The 26,821-nt window shown below is 40.6% G+C and overlaps 1 protein-coding gene across 1 annotated transcript in view; it reads right to left on the reverse strand.

Annotated features, from left to right (window-relative positions):
• The window catches only part of tet2 (tet methylcytosine dioxygenase 2), a 31,640-nt gene extending 19,245 nt beyond the window's left edge, over positions 1–12,395 (reverse strand). The window contains exon 1 of the mRNA XM_083933517.1: positions 12,070–12,395. The gene's annotated coding sequence lies outside the window, so the exon portion shown is untranslated. The remainder of the gene's footprint in view (positions 1–12,069) is intronic.
• Positions 12,396–26,821: the final 14,426 nt, after the last annotated feature.

The raw sequence follows: 26,821 nt of genomic DNA on the forward strand, positions 1-26,821 counted from the left end.
GCAAATCTGATTCCTTTTTCACTGTCAGAAAATCCACTCCTTCAACCCTACAGCTTTCTCTCTGTCTGACAGCCGCTCATTCACCCCCATTCATTCATTGGATAAACGCGAAGGGCTACTACTACTTTATCTCCATAAGTACCATAGGCTACACCGCGGCTAACCCAAGTACTATGCAAAGACACCTCCAGCACTACCACAGCTCTCTGCTAAAATCAACAAAGAAAATACTGAAATTTTAAAATAGTTTTAAAATCTCGCCTTGTTCTGTTCTTGTGGATTCAATATCGTGTATCGCCCAATAAAAATGTGACACTGAATTTGAAACAGCACATTGTTGTTGTTGGACATTAAAGGTTTTCTGATTCTGATTCTGATTCTGATTCTAATTTCTGCATCTATTATTGATTCATCGTGTGTGCCCCTAAAATTTCTGGTTGTACCCCTAAAATTAGTGGTTGCGCCCCTACAATTTTCAGTTGGGGGCCACAGTGCTCCTAGTGAACAAAGTTAGTCTGGAGCCTTTCTGTTTATGACATACTTTTTGGTAATGGATATTCAATGTCATAATGTAGAAATACTGTGCTGCTGTGCTCACACACAGGAGTTAGACTGTTCAGACTGCACCCAGAAGAGCTGTGAGTGAAACCTCATCCTTAGCAACCCCGACCAGTGTAATTAGGTCAGAGGACTTGCATTCTACAGTGTTTTAAATCCCTCCCGTAAATATAGAGCCGGACCTGCTGCTCCGCAAACCTCATGACCCCTAACAACATTTTCACAACTCTACATTCCAGCAGGCTGTGTAAACAACAAAGATGTAGGTTTGGACACAGTTGGGAATCACCTAAAGATCACCATTATTATTACTAATTTGCTATGGTCATTTGAGTCTTGGCACTTTATCATACATAGTACACTTTCAATCAGTGTTTTGGGTCCAGTTTTTAATGGCACAACAGCCTGAAACAAACAGCTATGTCAATGACAACAAGAGGACTCTTTATACACATGGGTTTGCCTGATTTAAGGCAGTGTTTGATTATTCCTTTGGATAACTATTCTGTGTGGACATTTTGAATTATGATAGTTCTTGGCATATGGCTAGCATATGAACTGAGGGTGGTGACTGCACTGGAGAGTTTTGGGGTAATGTTAAGTGGATAGGACTGGAAAGTCTCAAAGGTCAGAGCACACCAAGTCATAAAGCACAATGTGAAATGAAGTGCTAGTAGCATGTGTCGTTACTGACTGTTGTTACTATCGAACAGATGTTAATTCTGTTCTGCATCACACTGAGTCTCTCAGTCAGGCACCTCACACTTGGGATTTATGTCACATGGCACGCTCATGCAGTTGGTACAATGCACCTCACATGGTTGCTCATGCCTTCTCTTTTCTATCAGTCTGAGCATATGACACTCTCCACCCTGCCCAAGCAACAAAAGCCCCCTGTGTCTGCAGTCATTTTTATAATCCAACAAATTTGCATCCTGGACATTTATCATTGTAACTTTTTCTTTGGGGAATTCTTAGGGCGCACTCACACTGTCCATTCGTACCGTGTCCCGTGCTTTAGAGTAAGCAAATAATTGCCCCCCGCCCCCCCTTCCCCTCACATTACTTGAATTGATCCAGGCCTGGGCGCGAATGCTTCGTGCTTATACGTCATCACCGCGACCGTTCAGCTGCATCTTTTTAAATGTCCGTCGCGGGGAACAGAGGCATATAAACAGACATCAGGACCGCCGTCAATGCTCGTAAACGTGCGCACGCTCGTGCCTGTAAATGTGCATCCTTGCTTTACAAAAGCCTACCTCTCTCAACCGGGCCATGGCTGGCAAGTGTGCCGTGCCTGGACGCAGTACAGTTGTACTCACACTGGTCAAACCAGCTAGACTTTAGCAGTGAAGCGTGCATGGGCACGGTATGAATGGACAGTGTGAGTGCGCCCTTAGATCTTGTTCTGTCACATGAGTAGCCTGAGCAACATGTGGGATTTACACTCTGATCTTCACAGAGAGAGGAAATATCTAAACAAATTAAACATAAAAGTGTATTCCTGAATAAAAACCTAGATAAAAGTAGACCACAAACACTTTGTCAAAATCAGAGCAACATGTCTTTTTATTTTCCTTTAAAGCAATAGTTTGACATTTTGGAGAATATTCTCATTCCCCTTGCCTGGGAATCAGTACTCAATACCTTAAAGGTATTGCCCGAAATAACCCAGTACCAAGTCGAATCTCAACTTCTCCAGTCACACAATACCTCATTTAATCTTTTTTCTACTCAGATCTAGAATAGAAATTGTGATTTTGCTCACAGCTAATTGCCGCCAATCAAGTGTTCTTCGATTTAATGAGACGTGGCCCTCTACCATAGCACATACAACCCATACAGTCTGTGATGTGGCAAAGTTGAGCGCGGCGTGTTTAACTTAGTTGGAAGTTCAATGGGCCGAGGTGGTATCAAATGCAGTACTCTATTGGTATCAGCAACACTTTAAGGGTATTGGTATTGGTGTCATAATTTTTTAAACGATAGATGACCTGAGCCGAGGTAGCTTTCCCCCCTTTTTCCAGTCTTTATGCTAAGCTAAGCCGCAGCTAGTTATAGCTTTATATATACCGTAACAGACATGAGAGCTGGATCGCTCTTCTCATCTAACTCGCAACAACTAAACCAATACATAGATTTCCTAGAATGTCTATACTATTCCTATAACACTTCAAGGAAAATCTGAAATATTAATGTGTGGCATTGTTTTAAATTAAAAAGCTTTACCTAAAGATTGATCCATCTGTGTCATGTTTGAGGCATGTACTGTCCAGCTTCTGTTTTAGATAAATATGTGGTGATCTTTTGTAGCGGTCACTGAGGGGATGCAGACACATGTGAAGTTTATTACCAGGAATGCAAAAGCTTGAGGTTCTGAGTTAGTGATGTGACTCATGCTGTTTCATTTATAACAACAGAGGTTGCTGCATGAGGAGGGAATCTGACTTAGTACTGTACAACTTCAGTTCCAGTTTTTCAGTCAAGTAGAGCAGTGCAGTTTCCTGTTGATGCTCACTGTGGCCTAATCACTACATTGTGACGTAAAGATGGCTGCATCACATAACAGCCTGAAGCAAAATATCTGTTTTTCTTCTTTCTTCTATGCTTCCCTCTCCCTTTCTTGTTGACCAAAGACAGTGCAGCTCTGCTGGTAAAGTCCTCATGCTGAGATATTGCAGCAGATAAACAAATTACTCATTCTTTTAATGAAATAGAAAATTAAAATCACTTAAATGAGATGCAATTTAGCAGTTATATGTACATTAGCAGTCCATTTTTTCCAAAGTGTTTGGGGATTTTTAGAGATATGCATGTAAAAACAACCCCATGTAATTCAGTATCTTGATTTTCTGCTTTGAATTTGGAGACAAGATTAATAGATTACAGCAGAAACACACTTCTGTTTGTAATTTCTTCCCTAGAGAGCCTCCTCCCCCTCCTTAAGAAGAGGGGATCTGTACTATCTGCATTGTTCTTTATATCTAATACAAAACAGATGTGGCTGACTTGTGGAGATTCCCACTGGAGTCTGCGTGCTTCCAAAGCTTTTTGTCTCATTGCCTTCTCTTTCTATACTGTGACATAGTTTAACTAACTACAGCACTATTTTATTAAGTCAATTTGCATTATTTAGCAATATGTTATTGAATTAATTTGTTTTCCATTAAAACAGTGGAGAACCCAAGAAAGTAGATATGTACAAATGTCTCATAAGTATCTCATTCAGCAAATGCATTTCCATATTCTATTTAGCGCATTAACTCTTTTTCAACAAAGGTAAAAACACCTCAAGTGACCATTTAAACCTTTTTCATTTTTTAACACATTTTGCCGTTTCCATCCAGCTTTTCTAATGCAATATTTGAAAATGTGCATTAACAGAACAGAAACATGTCTACTGTAGATTGTGCACCCTTTCCTGAATATACTTAACAACTTACAACTTCTAAAGGCAGAGTTTAGCTGAAATATTCAAAGACAAAATTGGAGTAATGCATTGTGTTATCAGGACAACAATAGGAAGTGCAGCTCTTATTTTGATAACTGGCGGAGCTCCTTCAAGGTAAAAAGATCAAATGGCACCATAATAATGAGCTATATCTGAGTTCTAGCCATAATTAAGATCAATGTCAACACTAAGTGCTGTACAGGGTTCAGTGGGCTCAGCAAGCAGTGGACACATCAAATGTTTATTTGTAAAGACCCATAAGGTCCCAAGACTCAGTGATTTGTGGCAGCCTACAAAGGACCCGAGGACATGACCGGTTTTGTCAAGTCTACTTTTGGGGTGGGGCTGCACTCGCTGAACTGTTGACAGTTTTGACTTGACACACTATATTGTGGAGCCAAAGCTTTTACGGACAAATAACCTAATAGACAAATACCTCACAATCTCCCTCTTGAGATTTTTTTAAATTGATAAGGCAGCTCAAATTGTTGATGCAAACCGATACATACATGTTGGTCGGTTATAGGATAAATATGATTGAGTTGGAGGGTATTGCATGTTTTAGTGCTTAATGTTTGTGGTGTTTGATATCGGAGCAATACTTGGGAATATGAAGGAAGTTTGAACCTCAGGTTAAGTTTGAAAGTGACAGAAAAGTTCTCAAGGATGACATTGATATGTTGTAGGGGGTAAACCACGCCTCTTTATGTTCTGATAAAACTTGTTTAGCAGGTATTCTGCTAAGCATGCAAAACATCTTGCTGGTATATGCTTCTCTTGTACTACTTTCTACCTCAATGAATGTGATTTGAAAATGTACCATTTTGCTTAAATGCGCTCAATACCAACATTTCATTTTATTATTTTTAAATAACAACACAAGTACATATATGATAATTTGGCTGAATACACGGCAAACAACTGCTGATAACTAAATCCATAAATCTATAAACCATCAGCTTTTCTTTCAAAAACCACTAGTGAAACATTGCCTTTGCTCAGAGCCATTCACACACGTCGTGCAAGTGTAGTGTAGACTGTTAACAGTAGTTGAACATTAGCCCAGATATGACTTCATAAACCTGTTAGTCTTCATTTTTCCTGAAACCCTTCCTAACTAGGAAGAACACTGTGCAGAGCGTACACACAGTCTAAACCTTTTTCTGTGCTTTCAAGCTGCATCACATAGAGACTCTAATTAAGAAAATGTCTGAGCATACAACCTCTTTAACCTGCCCCCCAACCCCTTCCAACCAGCCTCTCTCTTTTCCCCTCTAACCCTTTGTCTATGCAACAGTCAATATATCTGACTAACTTGATGAACTGTGCGAAGAGCAAAGTTAATTTCTCTCAGAGTGCATGGTCACCATGGCGACCATCTTATGAGCGCTCAAAGCCCATCTGGTCTAAACATTACCCCGGCACGGCTGACTGCAGAATAGGCTGCTTTGCCGCGATGTGCACATGTGCTTTATGCATTGATCCTGCCCGTAAATCAATAGTGCCACATATTCAGGAGCGTACATTTTCACTTGTGCGGATCAACTGAATTTTAGAAATGTTTTGAGTTATAAAACCCGAAACATTTCTAGCCCACATTTTGTTTCTCAGTTAATATTGCACTGTTTAAAACACACTCTGCTCTGTGTTATCTTGAGTTACATCATTTATTTTTCGATTCTTACAAAAACATGTAGTTGCTCTAAATGAAACAAAATAAGACATGGAATACTTTATATTGACCTTTTCCACCTCATTCATTCATCTATCCACTACAATCTAGCATGAAATGTAAAACTCAAAAACAAAGCCATGGAATGAACAAACGCTGATTCCCATGTTTCTTCAATTGACCATCTAGCCTGCAAGTCTTGGCATGGGATTAGCTCACAGGCACATGTATTTAGCAGGATTGTTTGCATGATCCAAATCCAAACCAGCTTGCAATTAAACAGGAAGCGAAGGTGAACAGTAAACAGAGCAAAGGAGAAACATTATTATTATAGGAGCAAAATTAAAACCTGGCACAGTGAGGGAATTCTAAATGGACTCAATACCAGTGCAGATTTCAGATTTGTGTTAGGCAGATTCAGAGTTTAGGAGTTTATTGTGAACAAAAAAAGTTTGGCCATCTCTACTTTCTTCTCTCCTTCTATTTTCTTTGAAGTGAACATAGTGATATTCTCCCCCATCGGTTTCTAAGCAGCCTGACCTAAACCACTGTTGCTAAGCTCCTTCTTTCCCTCCACTGAGTGGGAGGCACGTGACTCTCATTGAATAGAAATCACAAATCTGTCTGAGAGAGGGATATTTTCTATGATTCATGGCTTCAGTGTAGGAATGCATAAACTCTTTGCTGCATTTCTGACACCTCAGCGATTCAACTTCGATAATTGTTCTGCCATGTAATTTAGTGTTTTACTGTACAGGAGCTGTATTTGTACCAACCATATCTGTGAGACTCTTATTTTGGTAGGAAGTTTCTATCTTTCAGACCCATAGCTAAAATCTCTCTTTGAAACGTTCCCAAATATAAATACATGTATGGAAGCAAACTGGTCTGATTGCCAATAAGCACTACGGCTCGGAAAGATACCAGCTGCTGCACTTGTACATTCCACTTAGGAAACCTAATATTGAGCGTGAGCCACTCAAAACCCTCAGAGTAGTTAGTGATGTCATCAGAGCCTTTGGTAGGGTTATGCTTTTAAATGACATTCAGGACCAGCTGTCTGTCTTTGCGCTCCTTGTGCAGACAACAGGGGGCCATGAGGCCTAACCTTTTCAATGACAGCTCCTAGCAGCAAAAGCGTCCATATCTGACAGCCATTTTAGAAAAGAGGTTAACAGCCATCAGAAGCAGTTGTTAAGATCGCCATGGATCCCATTGGGATTGCGTTTTCATGAAGAATGGAAATCCCTTTTCAGGTATTGTTCTAATTAAGCCAGTTTTAACAGAAGATGCATTTTGACAAGCTATATGTGAAAAGAGTCTCCTCTTTTTGTCTTTTTTTTCCCGTGATCCTTTCAGGATTAGACCTGTGACAAAGCCTCTTCATTGTCACAGATCTGATTTAACTGGAACTGACTGACCTCTATCGTTTTTGACATGAGAGTCTTACTAAGGGTGAGATGCTAGCATGAGGTTAGGTCACTTTTCAAGATCTAAGAAAGGAAGGCATATTGACAGCCTGCTACTTCGCAACACATTGTTATGCCAATGTTTGAAAAGCAACTTCTCAGCTGGTAAGGCGGCATCACTCTCCAACATTTTTGTCTGCATATTTTCAAAATCAAAACTCCATTTATATATTCCCAAAGGATAACGTTTACTTCTAGAATCAGTCAAATCAAGTTTTTAAAAATGTTTTTAAGTTTATTTCATCAAGCAGTCTCATTGAGAACTAGTAAGTAAGTAACTATTTTTCAAGAGAGACCTGAAAACAAGAATCATTCACAAGAACCCAATCATCAGAGACTAAACAACCAAACTAACCAATGACAAGGAATTTAAAACAGTTACAAGAAGCATAAAAAACATCCAATAGTAAAGCTCTAAAAAAATATCCAAAGGGGAATGCTGGACTCTAGCTTGAGGGCAGTTTGCAGTTCATTCCATTGGTGCAAATAATTTATTTCGAATGTGCCTTTCCTGGTGACCATGCCATTTTTTTTGCATGAAACCTTACAAGTATTGCAATTTAGTTTTCATGACCCAAAGCTGCAACTGGGTCAAGGGAGTTCATAAAATCATCCGCCTCAACAGAAAAGTTTGCAGCCAGTTTAATCTCATGACCTGGCACTATTAAGATCTTCGCCTGTGGAGGAGCGATGCGCTAATAGAGCAGGATCAGCATAAGAAAAGGCTTGCTCTCAGTCTCGCCACGTTCTCGAGCACAGACACTGTTGTGACTGTAGCTCTTCATTTCCTTTTTTTCTATTCTTAACATCTTGTAGCAGAACCGGCAAAAAAACAGCATTCAAAAAGATTGTCAAAGCGTAGGAGAGTAGCGGCCCAGCGAGAGTGGCGGGAAGGGATGCTATTCGCTTTGAGGTGGTTACGCAACATCTCGCTTGCCTCTCTCTGTGCGGAATGCCAGGATAGTGTTTGTAAACAGAGCGGCCATGTGCGTGTGCTCACGTGGAGGAAGCTTTTGAGTCGCTGCCCTCGCTGTCTCACCCCTGAGGTAAACCCTGACATCGATACATGCTCACAGGGCCAGCAACACTCCCTCCAGACCCGTGCCATTCAAAGCAAGAGCCTTATCGCTGTCACTCCATAATTACGCCTCAGTACGGCTAACAACCCACAGCCTCGTGGAAAAAGAAGGCCATGAGTCATATTTGGGATTCCCAATGTATCTGGTGTAGCAATTACTGATAACCTTCTTGTATCTCAGACTCATAAAAACATTATTTCTATGACACAATTCCAGTTATGACCAATGAACCACTCGCAGGCCGTAATAACACGGTCTCTCTAACACGGTTCATGGGACGGAAAGCCTAGATTCTTGTTGGAGTTTGGGGTGGATCTGTTGTAGCTGTTATTTATAACTGGCATATTTTGGGGGATTTGGCTTCAGTTCATTCTTTTGATTTATACTCAACGACGATAAGCACAAAGCTCTCTTACACGCAGTGTCGAAATAAGTCCAAACATAGAGAAGTGATTCACAATTCAAAAGACCTTTTGACACATTCAGCAGGCGTCAGAACTGATCGGTACATAGGCATGGGCAAACGTCCAGTAGACGTCAGGTAAATGTCCGGTAAACGGTGAAATGCATACAAATATTATGCTAAATAATAATAATTGGCAAGCAGGTTCTCTATCAAACCTCCACAGGGATGCCCGAGATGATTCAACCTCATTCTGCAAGTCCTGCTTTCATCAACAAGAAAATTCTCACAACTGTGCACTGTCGGAGGCAAATTCTGTTTAAAAATGTGAGTAAATGAGCGACTACATTACGGCACTTAGATTCCATTGCAGAAACCCTTGATTGCGCTTTGCTGGTTCTCTATTCCTCTGCATAGAAATACAACCCCCAATTGCAGACAAGAGGGAAATCAATATTACAGAAATCAATACAACACTCAGTATCTCGCCATTTTGTCTCAGGAAAGCAGTTCAAGCTATGACCAGCCAGCAGGTAGTGCAATATAAAATGTCTAACCTGCCAATGGGCCTGCTTCTCTGTGTCATTTGTGCAACAGCCCCTGGGTGGAAATACGAAGCGTGGGCTGGAAAGAGCAGGGTCAGAGGTGAGGGCTTGGGTTAGAGCTTGGGCATTGTAAGTGAACAGCATTGTTCTAGAACGCTATGGCAACTGGACATTCTTCCCAAAGGTGATATTGTCTTTGCCCTGGGAGTGAAATAAAGGGGACTTAAGGCAATGACGAAGGAGCAATCCAACCGCACGGCTTTATCTGTAGGTGTGGATAGATGAGAGAAGCTATGTGCATGTGATTGATCTATCTGGCCCTTCCCCCACTCAGCCCCACATAGGCCCATTAATGCTCTGGTGCTTTTTCAACTGCTGATGTAACAGCAGTGGCTCATGAAAACACCTCCAGTAGGATTGTGTGCTTTTATTTCTTAATTTTAGTATGTGGCATTACTATGCAGGTCAGGATTAGCATCAGTAAATCCTGTGTACAGTGCTGCTGAACACAAAGGGGAACAGAAATTGTACAACTTCATGGTGACAACCATTAATAATCTGAACTGGGTTAGATGCAATCCATTCAAACTATGCAGCCCATATACTGTGGAATGAGAGGTTTAATGTGCTAGGGAAATAGTTAGGAACAAATCAAACAATCAGAAATGGACCACTGGGTGCAGAAGATACAGAACTGCCTACAGTAGTTGTTGGCGAGTTTGTGTTTTTTGCTCTAACCTTAGGTAAATAAAAATATCAACTGGTATGACACACGATGCATTATCCACAGTGTCTTCACATCAAAAATTAGGCAATGTGATCACCGCACACACAACTTCATGTACAAACACACATAAAAGTGTGATCACCTGATCTGATGCAGTCACAACATACGTTATGAGTACTTTGGAGAAAACCCCCGCTTAAGCACTTGTGTTGATACTACGCAGTCAATGAGCATACTCGCTATATCAAAACACTGCCTTGACATTGCGTCAGAGGGGCACGCCGCCATTGTTGGTTTGAAAGTTTTCTGGCAGCTCATCTCTTCCACTACGAACAGATCATTTTAGTAGAGTACGAGAGAACATGTGCTGTCGTGAATAGGCTGCAAACACAACCACAGAAATGCAGCATGTAAACATTTTAAATACAAAAATACTCGATTCAGAAGGGGGAGCGTTTGGCTGTGATAGAATAATATCCCCCTTTGTCTGTCTTCATCAGCTGTTCACATAAAAGCTTGGCTATTCTCTTCCAGTCATTTGAAAAGCAACTGACTTATTCTTTTATAACTTCAATGCCTCCTCACCTTCTCTATAGCCCTTTTTGTCCACATCGGAATTCTTGCATTGCTCCTGCAGACAGTTTACACTGTTAAATTACAATGCCCAATTTAAGGTCATTCATTATTCCCCACCTTGCAGGCATGCCTTTGCTTTGCTTTTTACCCGAGGCCATGCTGTGGTTACATTACAACTGTAGAGAGTAGAATACACAAGCCCAATACACAAACTTGAGGGGGATCAGCTATATTCTAATGGGCCATTCAGATGTTAATCTTAGAGTCACACTTAGTGAATTCAGGAAAAAACAACTAACAACCAATTAGGTATTTGTTAATTAAGATAAGACCTAATGTATTATCTTATCTATATACATGATGTTATTGTGTAATTAACAAGTGTATTTCTAAATGTATTTTACACCAATTTCTTTTTAGAAAACAAGAAAAGATTACACACAGCAAACACAGACACATTCCTCTTTGTAATGTCAATAATCTATTTGTCGATAGCTCTATTTCCAAAGGAATACAGCAGTCTGATTGTTGTGACCTTTAACTGCTTGTGTTGCATTACAACTATACAATCCTGTCAACTATCGGTTTGGTTTAGTTTCTCAAAGAAGTTTAGTTTACGGAACAGGATGTTTCTCACAGCAACCCCTTGTTTAGTCTCTAGTAAAAAAAACAAAAAGAAAACTGCTCCAGAATAACCATTCTTGTTCCCCCAGTTAATGGTGCGGTAGGATTGAGTTTCATTTCCTTCAGAGCTCTCTGACCTTGCCTGCCTTCACTTCACTCTGCCACTATAATTCTCTTCTCTTTTACTTCTCTCTGGGATTTGCCTTTGTGTCTGCTTGTCATTCAGTGGTGAAAACCATGCAAGCTAATTCACAGAGATACAAAGCCAGAAGCTACTCCAGCTTCACTGCTGTGCAGAGTCTATGCACTTACTGCCGGACACTTGGGACTTTTACTCTTCTACATACAATCTCCCTACTGAACAGCACAAACAAACACATACACAGCCACGGGTATGAAAATGAGAAGCTACTGGGGGAACACTGTATGCTTCTTAACATGTGGCATGAAAAAAAATCATCAATCTGTAATAGCTAGTAATTACAAAGAAATGTTTTTAAAGATATATGTTTCCCCTCCTTAAAACAAATACAAACATATTACACACTAAAACACATCTTTAAAAAACATGTGCCTTTAAAAAACAAGGAGTAAAATGTTCAATAAAAAAGAGGGCATTATGCAGGCCTTTAAATAATGGTTAAAGAAAAACTCCTGAACAAGCAGTCTAAGTACACCATTTTCTATGATGCATTCAAAGGCAGCAAGAATGTGGAGTGAACACAGAGCACACAGGAAAGCACAGGAGGTGTCTTTTCAGATTCAGCTGGCAAAAAAAAAAGAAAGAAAATCGTCAGCCATGTTGGAGTAGCTTTATCTAATATCCCCTCCTTATTATGTTGGCTCTTGCTTTTACGGTGTGAGACATTTTCTATACCTCACATGATCCAAAAACCACCACAAATACAGCCATTGTTAAAGGGGAAAGAGTAAGCAGGTCATTAACACATTGAGAAAATTCTCACCTCCTTTTTACGTCCCTCCACTTTGTAGAAATTCCAACAAACCGTCTGGATCTCCTCTTTAACAAATCCTAAAGGGCAGCCATCTTGCCTCCTTCTGTTCTTCTATGAAACAGACTATCCTCCACATCAATATTCATGGAAACCAGTCTGACGTCGGCTCTCATCATCAGGAGAAGCCCGGGTGTCGCTGTTTTGCCGGCCTGAGAAGCACACTCATATGTGGCTTTGGTGTAAGGCAGTGCAGTAGACAAAATGCTGGTGCAGGTCAGGGGGGAGACCCTTGTTTAGCTGGCAAACTCAAATAATCACAAAATCACTTTCCTGCTGAGTCCTTCCCACACAAAGAGACAGGTTTTCTTTCCCTCCTCTGCTCCCTCCTCTTTTTTTCTTCTTTCCTCAGCCGCACACAATAGTGAACACTATGATGGCTGCCCCAAAGCACTGGAGTGGATTCAGTGAGCAGGACAGGACTCCACCCCCAGTGCACTTTATGTTAAATATGGCACCGGCCTCAACTGTCTGACTGTCGCAGAGCAGAAGATGCCTCCACCCCCTGCCTTTCCTCATACAGGAAGCCAAGTGACTCAGGGTTTTTTCCCTCCCTTTTCAGCCCATCTATCTTGACTTCCTTCTTTTATTTTATTTCTTTCTCTGTCACTGGTTACAGAAGTTCCCCTGTTGAGTAATAGCCCTCATTTTTGAGAGTGTTGCAGCAACAATCAGAGGTGGCCAGTTTGGAATACAACCAATTGAGCAATGCACTCATTTCCAACGGTGTCTTATTTTGGCACACCTCAGCCGTCTGGTTGGCTCATTTTTAGAGTGTAAGACAACTCTTCAGCTCAGCCTGCATACTTTGCTTCATGTGTCTGCCAAGACCCACCTCCTGTTGACACTGGCCACGTGGACTTGAAAGTGATAGAGAGAGCAGTGTGTGAGAGAAATAGGCTTTAAAAGAGCGATTTAAAAGACAAATTCAGCCCTTGAAGGTTGCTGGAATAATCGAGTAAAACGTGTTATAATCAGGGAAAGTACAAAAACTTCTGCTGTGGTTTTTGTTGTGGGTCTCTGTGTTACGTCAGAATGCAGAGCTGTAGGTCTGAGGTTTAGTTTGCAAAGTGTGCAACAATGTTTGCTCTCATCTTTGATCTTAAAGATCATAACAATAATCTCACAAATAGCTTTTAAGGAATGTAGTATTTTTTAGAAAATGAATATGTTAGAATATTTAGCAGTAATATGGTGACATTTCTTAACATATTGTCACAGCTTTAACCAACAAGCTGATAGTCAACGGCACAAACATTCACTTTAATATTTGATTCGTCTTTTACTTTACTAACAGGTGGGTCTTGTCTGAAAATAATCTGCCTTTAGCTGCTCAGTTTAGTCTTAAAGGGAGACCCCACCTCTTTCCCAGCAGCCCCTGCCTTGCTGCAGTGACATTTGTTGACTCAATAGTTTCAGGCTCAGAGCAGAAAAGGAGATTTGTTTTCACACAGAATGGGGGAGGGGAAGAAGCAGAGAGAGGAAGGAGGAGTCACTCTTGCTGCAACTCAGATCCTGTAAAGACAAAATATAGCCTTTTACATCGGGGCTGTCTTCTTTCTTTACATAACTCTGTTGATACTCAGGTGGGCGTTGGACTGAGTGCAAATGTCTTTAAAACACATTATTACAGTTGCAATTTAAGTCAAATTGGGTAATTCTTGCTGCAGGTAAATAAACAAGTTCCTGTGTCTATATGCCACTACAGTATAGAGCGTTTATTTAGCATCCTACCGTTGTCTTTTATTATTTTAATCATGAATTTAGAGTAAGTACAGTAACTGAGCTGATATCAGAAATAGCTCTATTTCTGGGTGACAAGACTAATTATTTCTGGGGTTTCCAGGGAACTGCTCACAGTGGCATGTTTACGCTTGTCTGTTGTTAATCCTTGTTTGCATAGGTAATGTGAACTACATCTAATGGTTAGAGAGCTTGGGACCACAAAATGTCAATCCCCAGATGAGCTGAGAATGTCGTAGAATGAATGAGCAGGGCAGCAAACCTACCAGTGCACCAGTGATCAATGCTGCGGGGCGTTCACTGGTTGTTTGGACTGTTCAGCTTCCTTCCATCTGCCTGGCACTGCTCCTTCAGGCCGCTGCAATGAACAAGAAAGTGAACTCAGTCAACTTGTCTGGTTAAATAACACTTAAAATACACATTCAATTTTTTCCTAACTGCTGTCCATATTAGATGTGTCTATGTTCAGTTAGTTCAGTTCATTTGAGCTTTCATTGCATTTCTCCAAATTCTCAAGATCTCTCCTGGCCTTGCATCAGGTCTGGTACATGCAAATTTTGACTGCTGCTACTCATTAATGAGTAGAAATGTTATACAATCTCTGTGCTGAACTTCTGAGAAGGCCCATGTTGGAGATTGTGTCAAATGTTTGTTGTTTATATATACTGTATATATACAGAAGTTTATTTTGTTTTTTTACAGTGGAAATTCAGTTTTTTAAATTGGGCCCTGTCACGTCAGGCTTGGGCGAAAACTATGCTGGGTTCATTTACGATCTGGCCTGGTTTTTTTGAGCCTGATTGTAGCTCACAGCTTTCCAAAAGTTGCAGTTTGTGCATTTATCAGTGCTTGTCTTGCATGCAACTGAAAACGGCTGCATTGACTATTGGAATGTCCTGCCTCCGGTCAGACAGCAGAGTCCTTTGCCAGGCTGCTTCCCCTGAAAGCTACTGTAACTCATAAATCAGAGATTATCTTGCCATTCCTCTCACCTTGTCACATTTCAAAGGACTGGAGGAGTGTGCCATCACCCCGTCTGTAAACACAGAGCTGTGGCCTCGTGGTGACCCAGGGTCAGCAGAATTTAGGCACACTTGCCACTTAACTGTTTTCACACCTAAAGATGACGATGAGCATTAGAGTCTGTTTTCTCTTGAAGGCCAAGTGCTCTTGCTGATTTATGCCAAACAAAACAAAGACAGCACCCTACACTGGCTCCTCAGGTCAAGGATCCGACCTGATCTGGCTCATAGTTATATATGTGTGTTATGGGGTGGTTAATCGTCGTTCTCCCTGAGGAGGCTTTGTTGGATCGTTCGCGAAAAACTGAGGTAAAGTTCACATTATCAAGCTGGGTGGTGAAACCGCAGAATCAAATGAGTCACTCTTTTCAACATTTAACTTGCCAAGTGAAAAAAATGTAACCGACAAAAGTCATCAAGTTACCTGAATGATAAAACCTACATATTGATGTTGAGTTTCTACATTTCCCAGCATCTTAACTGTGCACAAAGCTGCACACTGATGTAGAAGAGATTTGAGAGCTGAGCTACTCTAAAAAATTCTTCTGCTCCACTGCATTTAGGAGGCGGGTGTTGTGTTTCTTTTGTTTTTCTGTTTTTTTAACTTGTACTTTGTATGTAAGTATTTATCTATATTGTATAACTCATTTTGAATAGTACTGCAAAAGAGAACTTTGCTCTCAATTGGTCATCACTGACTAAATAAAGATGTCATCTGTTCATCTATCTAATCCTCAATTGTGAAATCATTTTAGAAAATGTTAAGTAGAGCTCTATGAAACCAACATGATCGCTGTTTTTGCTCTCTTGATTGATGTTATCTTTAGGCCAAGTCCACACTAACATATAAAATTGAAAATGCATCCCTTAATATTCATTTTGGCCCTCCATCCAAACCATACCAGTGCTTTGGACAAACGCATTCTTATCTTAAAACCTTTTCCAAATGATCAAATTTTAGTAGGGACAAAGAAAAAAATGTGATCTCACTCAAGTGGCTTGAAACTCAGCACTTTTTTTTAAAACAACTTAAACCTTAAAACATGCCATATATCTGTAAAACTTTCTAATTTACCCACATTACTGTGGGCATGACCTAATTTTGCTGCCTGGAAAAAAGGTTTTATATTTGGTGAGAATCATTTGGTCCCAAATAAGGCGGAGACTCAAATAAGTGGAGGCTGATTTGTGATTGAAGCGTTGATTTACAGCTTCCTTTACACTGGTCTGAAAGTGGGAGAAAAGAGTGAGGCGTGACATAGCTACTGGGGCTCGTTGTGAAGCTGAGAAAACCAGCACTTCTTACAAGCATCATTGGTATTAACACACATCTCACCTGGGGCAATCTAAACACACACACAAACTCTTTATATAGGGTAATAACTAGGTATCTTCTGCCTGAGCCAATACACAAGCAACTGACCACAGGACAGCCCCCACCCCACTCCCCCCACCAACAAGATGTCACCCACTGCTGCCCCTCCTCCTGTAGTTATCTTAAAAGACAAGGGAGAGTCGTTAGTGTGGGTCTCACATAGCCTAATTGTTTAAGCTGCAGCAGGGGGTCTGGGGCAGGGTGGTGAGGATGGGGGTTTAGAGAAAGAGAGGGAGAGTGACTGGAAAACAGTTATTTTATATCACTGGGCTCTAAAGGGCGACAAATTCCATTTTTTTATTTTTTTTATTTCACATTTCCTGCACATTTGTAACTGCAGGATTCTTGTCCTCTCTGTCTGCGGTGTGTGTGTGCCATCCAACAATTGACAAGAGTTCCTCCCTGGGCACAGCAGGGTTGGACAAGGCCAATCATGGCCTGCCGCTGTTCCCGTGGTGACCAACTGCTTCTGAGAGAGGTTTAAGAGCTGTTTCCCGCATTCAGGCTGCAGGTGCTTCCATCCTCCCCTTACATGCCGCCTCCAGCTGAAGCCTCTGTAGGCACAGCCCACTATTAAGAGCAAGGAGACCCTTTTTACCAGCTGTGTGATTTAAGCCTCTCACCCACTTCTCCAACTCTCCATCCCAGAGGGGAATCATCTCCCCCGCTCGTTTGCCTCACTGCTGTGGGACAGTTTCTGTCTTTGCAGATTGAAGCCAAAACCTTAAACCAAAAGAGAAAAGACAGTTAAAACGCTGTCTGTGGTTGCAAAGGTTTTTATGTGAAATGATTTCGTTTTTACACATAACAACTTGTTAATGTTAAGCATGAATTACCTGTTACACAATGATAAAATATAATCACTTTCCCCACGCTGTTCAGGATTAGTATCTAGTCGGCAAAGGGCTTGTTCTTAAAGCACTGAACCCCCACTGTTTGTTAACTACATTCTCTGGTGTTTGGCATGGAGCAGATGATGACCCCTGCTGGTGAAAATGATTTACAATGCATCTGATCCTCCTTAAAGAGAGCTGTGTGTTGCAGTATGAGCAGGCTTTACAGTTCCTTCATTTCGTGGCCTGGACACCAGTATTAAACCCTCATTGCTGTTTTAGTATTAACAAAGAAATCCATGCTTTTTACAACCTAAACATCTGTGCTTTCATAGATGCTTTGTTGCTTTATTTATTTTAGAAAAGTAATTAAATTGTGTCATGTTATCCTGTTGTGTTTGTCCATTTGTGTATTATCTGTCGCCGTACTGCCCATAAACTGTACTGTGAAGTGGAATAAATATCCCCTTGGGAACAATAAAGTCTAAATTAAATTCTTAATAATATATATGTTCTATTTATGGTAGTGAAAGCCTATATAAAAGTAATGGAAAGTCAAGTAAGGTAAAACTGTAGGATTGTTTTGCAGAGGCACAAAGTTGTTTGTTGTCTGTTTGAAAATGACATGTGGCCACTCCAAGTGCAGACGGCTGGCACTTGACATTTGTGACTGTAATGTCACATCACACCACAGCAGCCTTACATGCCCCCAGTTTCTGAAAAACATCCTGATACACAATCCTCTTACAAGTGGCCTACAGGCTTGCCCCCACCTGCCTGCCAAATGTCCCAGCAGCAAACACTCTACTGTAGCAGCCAGAACCCATCACACAGTCCCCTTTTATTCCCAGGTCTCTGTTTTGACAGGGCAATAGTACGTTGGCAGTATTCCTAGGTACTGAAATAACTGGTTTCGAAGGTCTATATAGGTGATATTTCTGTATCGTGAAGATGGCTCCTACAGGAGAGGGGTTGTATTCAACGGTTTGGCATTCAAAATTTTACTTAAAGTACATCAAAGTATTACCAGACAAATACTGAGTGAGAAAATGGAGCAAATGTGTTTTGTACAAGCAGAATGTTACCTGTCATTGTATTAACAATTATATACTATTTATGTGTAAGCACTATTTTTAATGTAACCAAGGTGGAACACGTTTAAACTGCTTTTTTATTTCAAGTGTGTTCATCAACACAATGTATCATACAGTATAATTTCATTGCATGTTTTGTAAGCAACATCTTAATCTGCAACGTAGTGTAACTAATAATGTCACATTAATGTAGTTAAGATGTACTTTTACCCCTAAAATATACTGAAGTTCAGATATAATGTAGCATAAAATGGAAATATTCAAGTACATGTAGGCTACATAACACATGTAATCAAGTATATGACTTGATCCAACATACTAGATTTTAAGATAGGGGCAACCTTCATATATATAATGTGATTCTTCTCATTTTACCTTTACAAAAAAAATCTAAATTTAGAAAGACCAGGACGAAAATGTTGCTATATTCATTTTCAACGAGTTCTAATTGTATTTTACTTGCATATTTCCATTTTATACTCAATATCTGCACTTCCGTTTATTTCAAGGGGAAAATACATTTATCTGACGACAGTAGTTGCATTTAAGTTTTTACATACAAAACATAATGTATACATATGTTATACATTTTTGACTGCTTGCCATGGCCGACTTTACTAAGACGCTTAATGTTGTTTTTGCTTTCAATTTGCTATTTATGTGTATACATTATTAATAGTGTGTGTCCCACATCTAATAGTAAAAGAGAAACTGTTGTTTTTAAAATAAGTAAACCTTGAACTTTTGCACCTAGCTAACATAGCTTCTATAGATATAATGATAAACAATGCACCTGGTCAAGATTGTTGCTCAACTCGTTTGTCAGCCTGGAATGATGCACAACCAGTTGCAGGCGGCTCAACAGGCTGCCCGGCAGCAGCAGCGGCAGCAGCAGCAGCTGCAACCTCCTTGCTTATATTTGCATTAGTAGCTGAGACGGTCCTTCCAGATAGCACAGACATGAAATCATCCCCTCACCTGCTCCGGGCTTGGTTCAGCATTACAAGCACACAGTGCAACAACTGCCGCCAGCCATGTTGTCTATCACCAGACAAACCTCCCTTCCTCTGAACTGCTGAACCATAAAACACTTAAACCCGACAGGAAATAAAAAACAGATAAGAAAGGCAATGCTATGATTTTACTTCCAAAACAGTGTGTGGGGATGACGGAGATAAGGCTCAGATTAAGGCATACAGAGTAGAATTCATCCAGACGGGGAGAGACAGTCTGGCATTAAGGTAATTAAGGTGATGCTTTGCAGCAGCAAAGATGTGCTTGTGACTCAGAGTATGTAGCGTAACAGCTGTGCTGTGACACACAAGCCCCCCTTCGCAGCCCATCACTGATTGTGGCGAGTCCTTGGCTGTGACCTTGCTCTCCCTCTACCCACGCTGTTTTGAGCAGGAGATGGTTGACGATCAATTTCGGCTGCGAGCACGCTGCGGAGGAAGGCAGCATATGGTTAGACATGATTTACGCACAAACAAGAGCGCTCCCTGATATGCCCCCCAACTCCTCCACTCACAAACAAGCACTTACATAAATTATCATGTTTTGTGCCGCTGCAGGTATTACTGGTGACTTGGTAATGTTGGTTGCAGGTCTTTGGTTTAGCAAGGAAAAGGACAACAGTGGGAGTGGAAAGGATGTAAAGCCTGCAGCCCAGAATATAGGATAAGAGGTTATATGGTAATAGCTTTTGGCTTTATTCAGTTTTGTTATGAGTTTTTAGGATATTAAAGGATAGTTTCACATATTTTTCAAAGCCGTCTTCAAAGAGGTTTCACATTTCCATATGCAGATTGAACCAGTTTTTGCATGCAGTAATCATTTCCTCGTGCTGGTCAATTAAAGATTTATTCCTAAAATGATTCAATGTAAGTGATGGGAGGCAATTTCCACAGTCCCCACTCTTTGTAAAAATGTATTCAACAGTTTACCTGATGCTAATATCAATGAATCAATTTTATTTTTCACATGGCGTCGTACAAGGTACATTGCCAGTGAAATGCAACCCTGTCAGCTACTTCAGCTTGCAGGATGTGGCCGCCAAAACACCAAAGTTCCCAGCTGGAAACTGATGCAGGCCTGGGATGGAGCCACGGGACGGGCTGGAATTGTCTTGGACTGATCTATTGAAAACTGGTCATGTTTTTCCTGGCTACTGATTCTGGACCAGTTGTACAGTGCGTCACTATATAAGCACTGGAAAGACACTATTGCCTATGGTCTTGAACAGTACTCGATTCACTCTGGACTCGGTCATCACTTGGTCTTGTCTCCATATTTAAGAGTAAACTTAAAACTTTCCTTTTTGATAAAGCTTACAGCTAGGGCTTACAATCCCTTAACAATGTTGTTATTTTTTAAAATGATTTTGTTCTGCTTAATTATGCTGCTATAGGCCCAGTCTGCCGGGGGATAATCCTTTTCCTGATACTCTGAGCTTCTCTCCTCTCTGTTTGTATCATTCATGTCTCATCAATGCATGTTACTAATTCAACTTCTTCCCCGGAGTTGTTTGTGCTTTGTCATCTCGCAGGTCTCTGCTGATCGTGGTGGTGCCTGCTGCCGTGGTCCTGCATGATGGTTCCTGCTACTACTATAACTATTAGTTATATATACTGTCACTAGTCTAATAAACTATAAAATTTAGCCATAAAAACACCATCGGTGGTATGTCTCGCTGTATCGTAGCTGCTATTGCCACTACTCATCATTGATCACGTATGCCACCATACTTATTATCATTGTCATATTCTATCACCTTAGCTGTGCTTGTTTCTACTATTCTGCTGTATTAACTGCCATAACATATAAGTCATATTCACATTACTATAGATATTATTATAGTTACTGTTACTCTTTGGTTGCTTGCATCTCTGGAAGTGTGTCTGTCTCTCTGTCCATCTGTCCATCTTTTCTCTCTTTCTCTCTCCTTTTCTTCCTCCCCAACCGGTCAAGACAGATGGCCGTCCTCCATAGAGCTGGGTCTGTCCGACGTTCGTACCTGCTATAGGGAAGGTTTTCGTTGCCACCGTACTCTACGGGGGAATTGTTGGGTTTATGTTAATCATAAATAAGTCATAGAGTGTGGTCTTTACCTACTCTGTAAAGTCTCCTTAGATAACTTTTGTTATGATTTGGCACTATAAACAAAATTGAATTGAATTGAAGTGGTCTCTACTGCCGATTGACTTGATCTTAGCTGGGACCCAACTGGACCTCGTCTCGGACTGGACTTGATTAAGATGGTCTCCACTACAGCCCTGATGACAGTCTATGTTTAATTCCTCCACGCTTTCCTTGGTACCCCCTCTGATGTAGAGATTGACGCAGAAATGGTCTTACCTCATGTATTGGTGCCCATCTTCTCCACCTTTTCCTCCTCATTAGAAATGTATCTCTTAATGACGTATAGAAAAGAGGGATGATTACAGCATGCAAAACCTGTTTCGATGATCATATGGCACCTGAGTATTGTCTTAAGACAGACCTGAAAAATTGTGAACCTCCTTTAATCCAGGTGAACAAAAACACTTTACTGGAGCTGAGGTTTTGCTCCAAACCAAGTCTCACTCCCCAGGTTTCTCATAATGAACATTGCCCTTTAATCATCAATGATCTCCATTTAACCCTCCTTCAGCCCTCAATCTAACACATCCTTTCAACAAAATAATTTGAATACTCAGCTGGTGTGAAAAAAACATTAAAATATATTTTTTTTCTTGAGCAGATACTGTGAGTGGTGTATAAATCCCTCAGGTGTGTCAGGACAAATCTGCAGAATGCAACAAGCAGGGAATCTGTGTGATGTACTCTCACCTCTGACCTTCAGTCACAATCCTGCAGCAGCAGAGATCGAGATGACTCGAAGATTACCGTGTGCTGAATGTCTGTAGAGCCGTGATGGTTAGAAGTTCCTCTGATGTGGTTGTGATAAAAGCGTAATATGGGTGAGCTTGCCCTCTCTTACAGAGAGGTCAAGCAAACTGGGGATTTGAGCTGCAAACACTATCAATTCTGGTCAGGGTTGTGTCATGTGACAGGTAAGAATGGTAAAACCTCACAAAAAGGAATCTTAATACAAGTGTTGTTGACCAGATTAAACAAAGAACAAGATGTCAAAGAATATGGTGTAAAGATTTTCAGTCAAAAGGAGATTCCTGACTCAAAACATGTTATTTCTTATAAAGGAAAAGCTTCTGATGTGGATATCAAGAGGAAGATCAGAGTTAAGTCAAGTGTCATTCTGGCTCTCTCAAACCCCTGTTTTCAAGGGAGATAAAAGATAAATGATGAGGAATAATGCAAGAAATCAGGAAAGGATTAAGATTGATGGACAAGAGTGGCCACATGAGAATGTCCCCCAAAAGTTTGACACAGACCATTCAGCCGCCGAACCATCCACGCTTCCAATCTTTGCCCATTTTTTCGATTAGCCAGGAGTTTTCAGAGTCAGGCACTGCCAAAATGGCAACAGTTGGAGTCACCCACTTGCCCCTGGGTGAGGAAGTGAAGTGTGATTGAAGATGACAGGACATATTCTAAAGCAGGACCAACAACTGCAACATAAAAAGCCTGTGTGCCATAAGGAAAAATAAGAAGAGGACCAAAGCTGAATTGGAGGTACACAGTTAAGAAAACGGGGTGCGGATCAGAGCAGCTGACAGTGAAAGGTGGAAACGCTCTGTGAAGACATTTTGCACCACGAAGCACAATAGGTAAGAGGTGAAATAAATGAGGAGGATTCACATTTTTGTTTTATTTACTTTTGTTCAAAACCCAGACAAATCATTCTTAGAGCTAAAATCAAGGGTTAGACCAAGCCTACCACTGCTTATCTTTCTGACTTTAGGTCTGTTATGGATGTGCCATGCATATACACCAGTATCTAGCATAGAGTGACATAAAAAGACACCAAAAATGTAGTGGTGACCATAAGTTACATTTAAAAAACATTTATCCTAAGTTTTTACATATAACAAAACATTGAAAACAAGGATCTCTGACTTCTGTCGTAAGCTCTATCTGGCACAAAGCTTCCCCTAACACAATGTAAGCCTTTTTTCTTTTTTTTTTTACAGAAAGTTACCAACTAAAGCTTTAATGCAAAATCAATCCTGTATGGCAGGAAAAAATATGTATTACTGTTACTGAGTATAATTCTGTGTCACTGATTTTCAATTACTCTCTAACCATGGAAGTATCAACAATGTTTCCAATTCTCATTCATACTCATTCATTCTGACAGAAGCCCTGAAGGCTCAAGTCTCCTGTGTTCATGTTACGCCGGATGTCAGCACGAGAGGGTTTAAAGGTTAAATGACGTCACTGACAGGCGCTGAAAGAATATTCTCAAAAATACAACATAGGTATAGTCGATTTTAGACATTTAAATATGAAATGTTACATATTGTATGTTTAAACCATCATATAATGAGTAATACAGCATGAAATGGGTCTTTAATATCATCTATGCTACGTGACAAACACAGCCATCACTCTACTAGGAGTCCATTAAAGCTGCCTGTTTTTATAGCTAAAGGTAATGTACCTGAAAATAACTGTGAGATCTTCCTCTTTTGGTTCAATCCTGCTCCACATAAGTCTCTATGCTGTAGTTGCTCTTCCTATAAGCCTTCCATGTAACAGCAAAGCAAGCCAGAGAGCAGTTTAGTTAAGTCTCAGTGTGTCCCTTTCCCGCCTGTTGGAATACTTCTCTCGGCAAAAAAAACCCAACTCTTGGCATCAGCTCACTTTTACAGAGAGCAACACCATATTGATATTTTTATGCCGGGAGACATGGCCTAAATAATTTCATGTGCTAATGCAATGGGCTTGGCCATTCCCAAGGCAACAGCACTGGTCTCATTAGGGGTTTAGTCATGAAAGTAGTGAAAAGGAAAAGCACTGAACGGGGTCGTTAAATACATCATCAAAGAGGTGTGTCTCTGCTCTCTCGTTATATGTTAAGATAACGCAAAAAGCTCCTCGGTTATAGGGAAGAGGAAGGGGGATATGTGCTGTGAAAAGTCAGTTAGTGTTGGCTTGTATTTCTGTTTTTGGATTTAATTACTGAGTCATAATGACTTTTCCATGTCTAAGAAGACCATTTAATTTAGCAGCAGCTAATGACACCAGTTGCGTAGACTGAATGCATTAAAGTTTAAAAATAATTTGAGCTTATCTGCTGCACTTTATTTACATCTCTTTTGTGATCGATATGAATTCCATGAGAAATATCCATAATAAATAATGGCCCTTACCTGTATTCAACTATTCATTGTAGTTTATGAATATATTTTTTTGTCACAGTCACTATAACTCACATCCACAGAGGACTATGCGTTTTTGTTATTATTTATATAACGCATTTCTGTGCAGTTATATGCTTCTATTATTATCCTTAACCACAGAAATCACTTCATATTAATCTCACCTGCTGTTGAATTTAACTGCTGCAGGATAATAGCAGTAAAAATTCTACATGTCACTCACTCATGTGGCTGATATACATCACCTACATACATTAAATGTCCACTAGAGGGCAATGTGTCCAATGCATTCAGTCTGATGTCACAGGTTTCATAAGGGCGACAAACCACACAAAGAGAAATGACAAAGAGTCAGTTATTACACCGTGTGCAGATTAGAAGAGTGAAGCACCCCCAAAACCTGATCATTACCTTGATATGAAACTGTTTTTTCTAGTTCTCCTTCAAGGTGTCATATTATTTTTTTGCCCTTGCTCTTTGCACCTGAATACTGAGCAATTTTCTGGTGGCGTTTTTTTTTTTTTTTTTTTGCAGTGTCCACCTTGCAATGTCATACTGCAAATTAAACCCAGTAATGATTAAGCTTGCAGTGGATGATTGATTAATGATCAAAATGTGAAAAAAGAAGGATGTTAAGAGACAAATAAAATGTCAATTCTGTTGCATTTTTACTTGTTTATATTAGCTATGAGAGGTGGAAGGAAATTGTAAGTCTACAGTAAAAGAAATAATAATGAAAATCAGATGTAGTCAAATATTAATCAATACATTTTATTTTATTATTTTGTTTCCAACAAAGAGGAAGCTTCCTCCTCTAGAATCGTTTTCTATTCCTCTCTCTCGCTCTCTCTCTCTCTCTCTCTCTCTCTCTCTCTGTCCCCTTCATCCCCCTCCTGCTGTCTGTCCTCCCCTCCCTCCTGTGGGATCATGGGAATTGTGCAAGTAGCGTGGCGTTCCACGCTCTGCCCGCGGCGCTCCAGGAGGAGGCGTGCAGTAATGACCTGCTCCTCAGCTCGCTCGCCATCATCGCCCTCACAATTAATTCCCGCCTCGCGTTCCTCTGTGGTGGCGGGGGGGATGAGAGTGTGGGCTCCCTCATTAGAGCTCCTTGTAATGTGTCTGGCAGCAGTTTCCATCCTGCCACTTGTGCCCTTCCACTGCTGCTACCATGTTTGTTTTATAGATGCCTCCCTCTATGCTTTCCTGCCTCACAGAATGACTGACACCGAGGGTAAAAGTGCGCATGGTCTGTGTTTTTATCTATCAGGGCTCTCGGAAACACATGAATACACCTTTCACATGCCGTGACATGGGGGGGAATATTTTCAGCAGGTTATTCCAGGTCCATCAGGCTAGTGAAGGAGCCTTTTCACAACAAACACAATTCATGGAAATGTCCAATACACTGTCAAATTATAATGCCTTCAGAAACAGGTGATGACATTTTGAATGGCTGGTGACACCAAACTCAGGCTAGAGGCACTGAACTTTTAAACCAAGTGGAGCAGATACTGACCTGGATTTCAACTTTGAGCTTGACCAGAGGTATTTTACACTTTCATATTGCACGATTGGTCAGCCTGCATATTGGCAACGTTATTGTGAAAGGGTACCGACATAAGGCATAAAACAAATGTTTTGACACCTTGTTCTATATAAAGTAAAGAAATGTTGCTATTGACATGCAAGCCTCCTTTTTGATGTGCTCATGGCAACTATCTCACCAGTGAAACACTGAAGAGTTTTGTTTAATATTATTTATATATATTAAATACGTATACGCACAGGACAACGGAGTAAGAATCTATTTCCGCATTTAAGCCATCCTATCAAAAGCACAGCTCAGGCTGTTCCCATGCACTGTTCATCACATAACTATGAAAAGTCATGCACTGTAATGCGTATGTAATAGTATTAATTACTGTAGCATTTATATTCCGAGCAAATAAGGAAATCAGGTGACATAGTGTGAGTGCAAGAATCTGCATAAGGAGGCAGGTCCCAAAACACAGGACTTTCATTTGGGGTATCGGTGTTCTTGTCCCAGTGGCATTCATGTCCCTTAAGTACTAAGCATAACCGCATTTTCTCTAATGTTTACCAAGTCGCTTTTGTGCCTAAACCTAACCATCAGGGTCACCTACCGGTAACGTAGAATGTCATATTATGTAAGATAACATATGAACCTGTTGATGAGAATACATTGAGTTGCTCAATACCGAAAACAGCAGACTGGTGAACATGGAGCAACGGAGCGTGTAGCAGGTAAAAAAGCAGATATTCCCTCCAAGAGTTGGTTGAGACCAAAAACAGAGCTAAAAGAGAAGAAACACAACTCTGAATGAATGATAATGTT

Source organism: Echiichthys vipera, assembly GCF_963691815.1.
Source record: "Echiichthys vipera genome assembly, chromosome: 2".
Lineage (NCBI taxonomy): Eukaryota > Metazoa > Chordata > Actinopteri > Perciformes > Trachinidae > Echiichthys > Echiichthys vipera.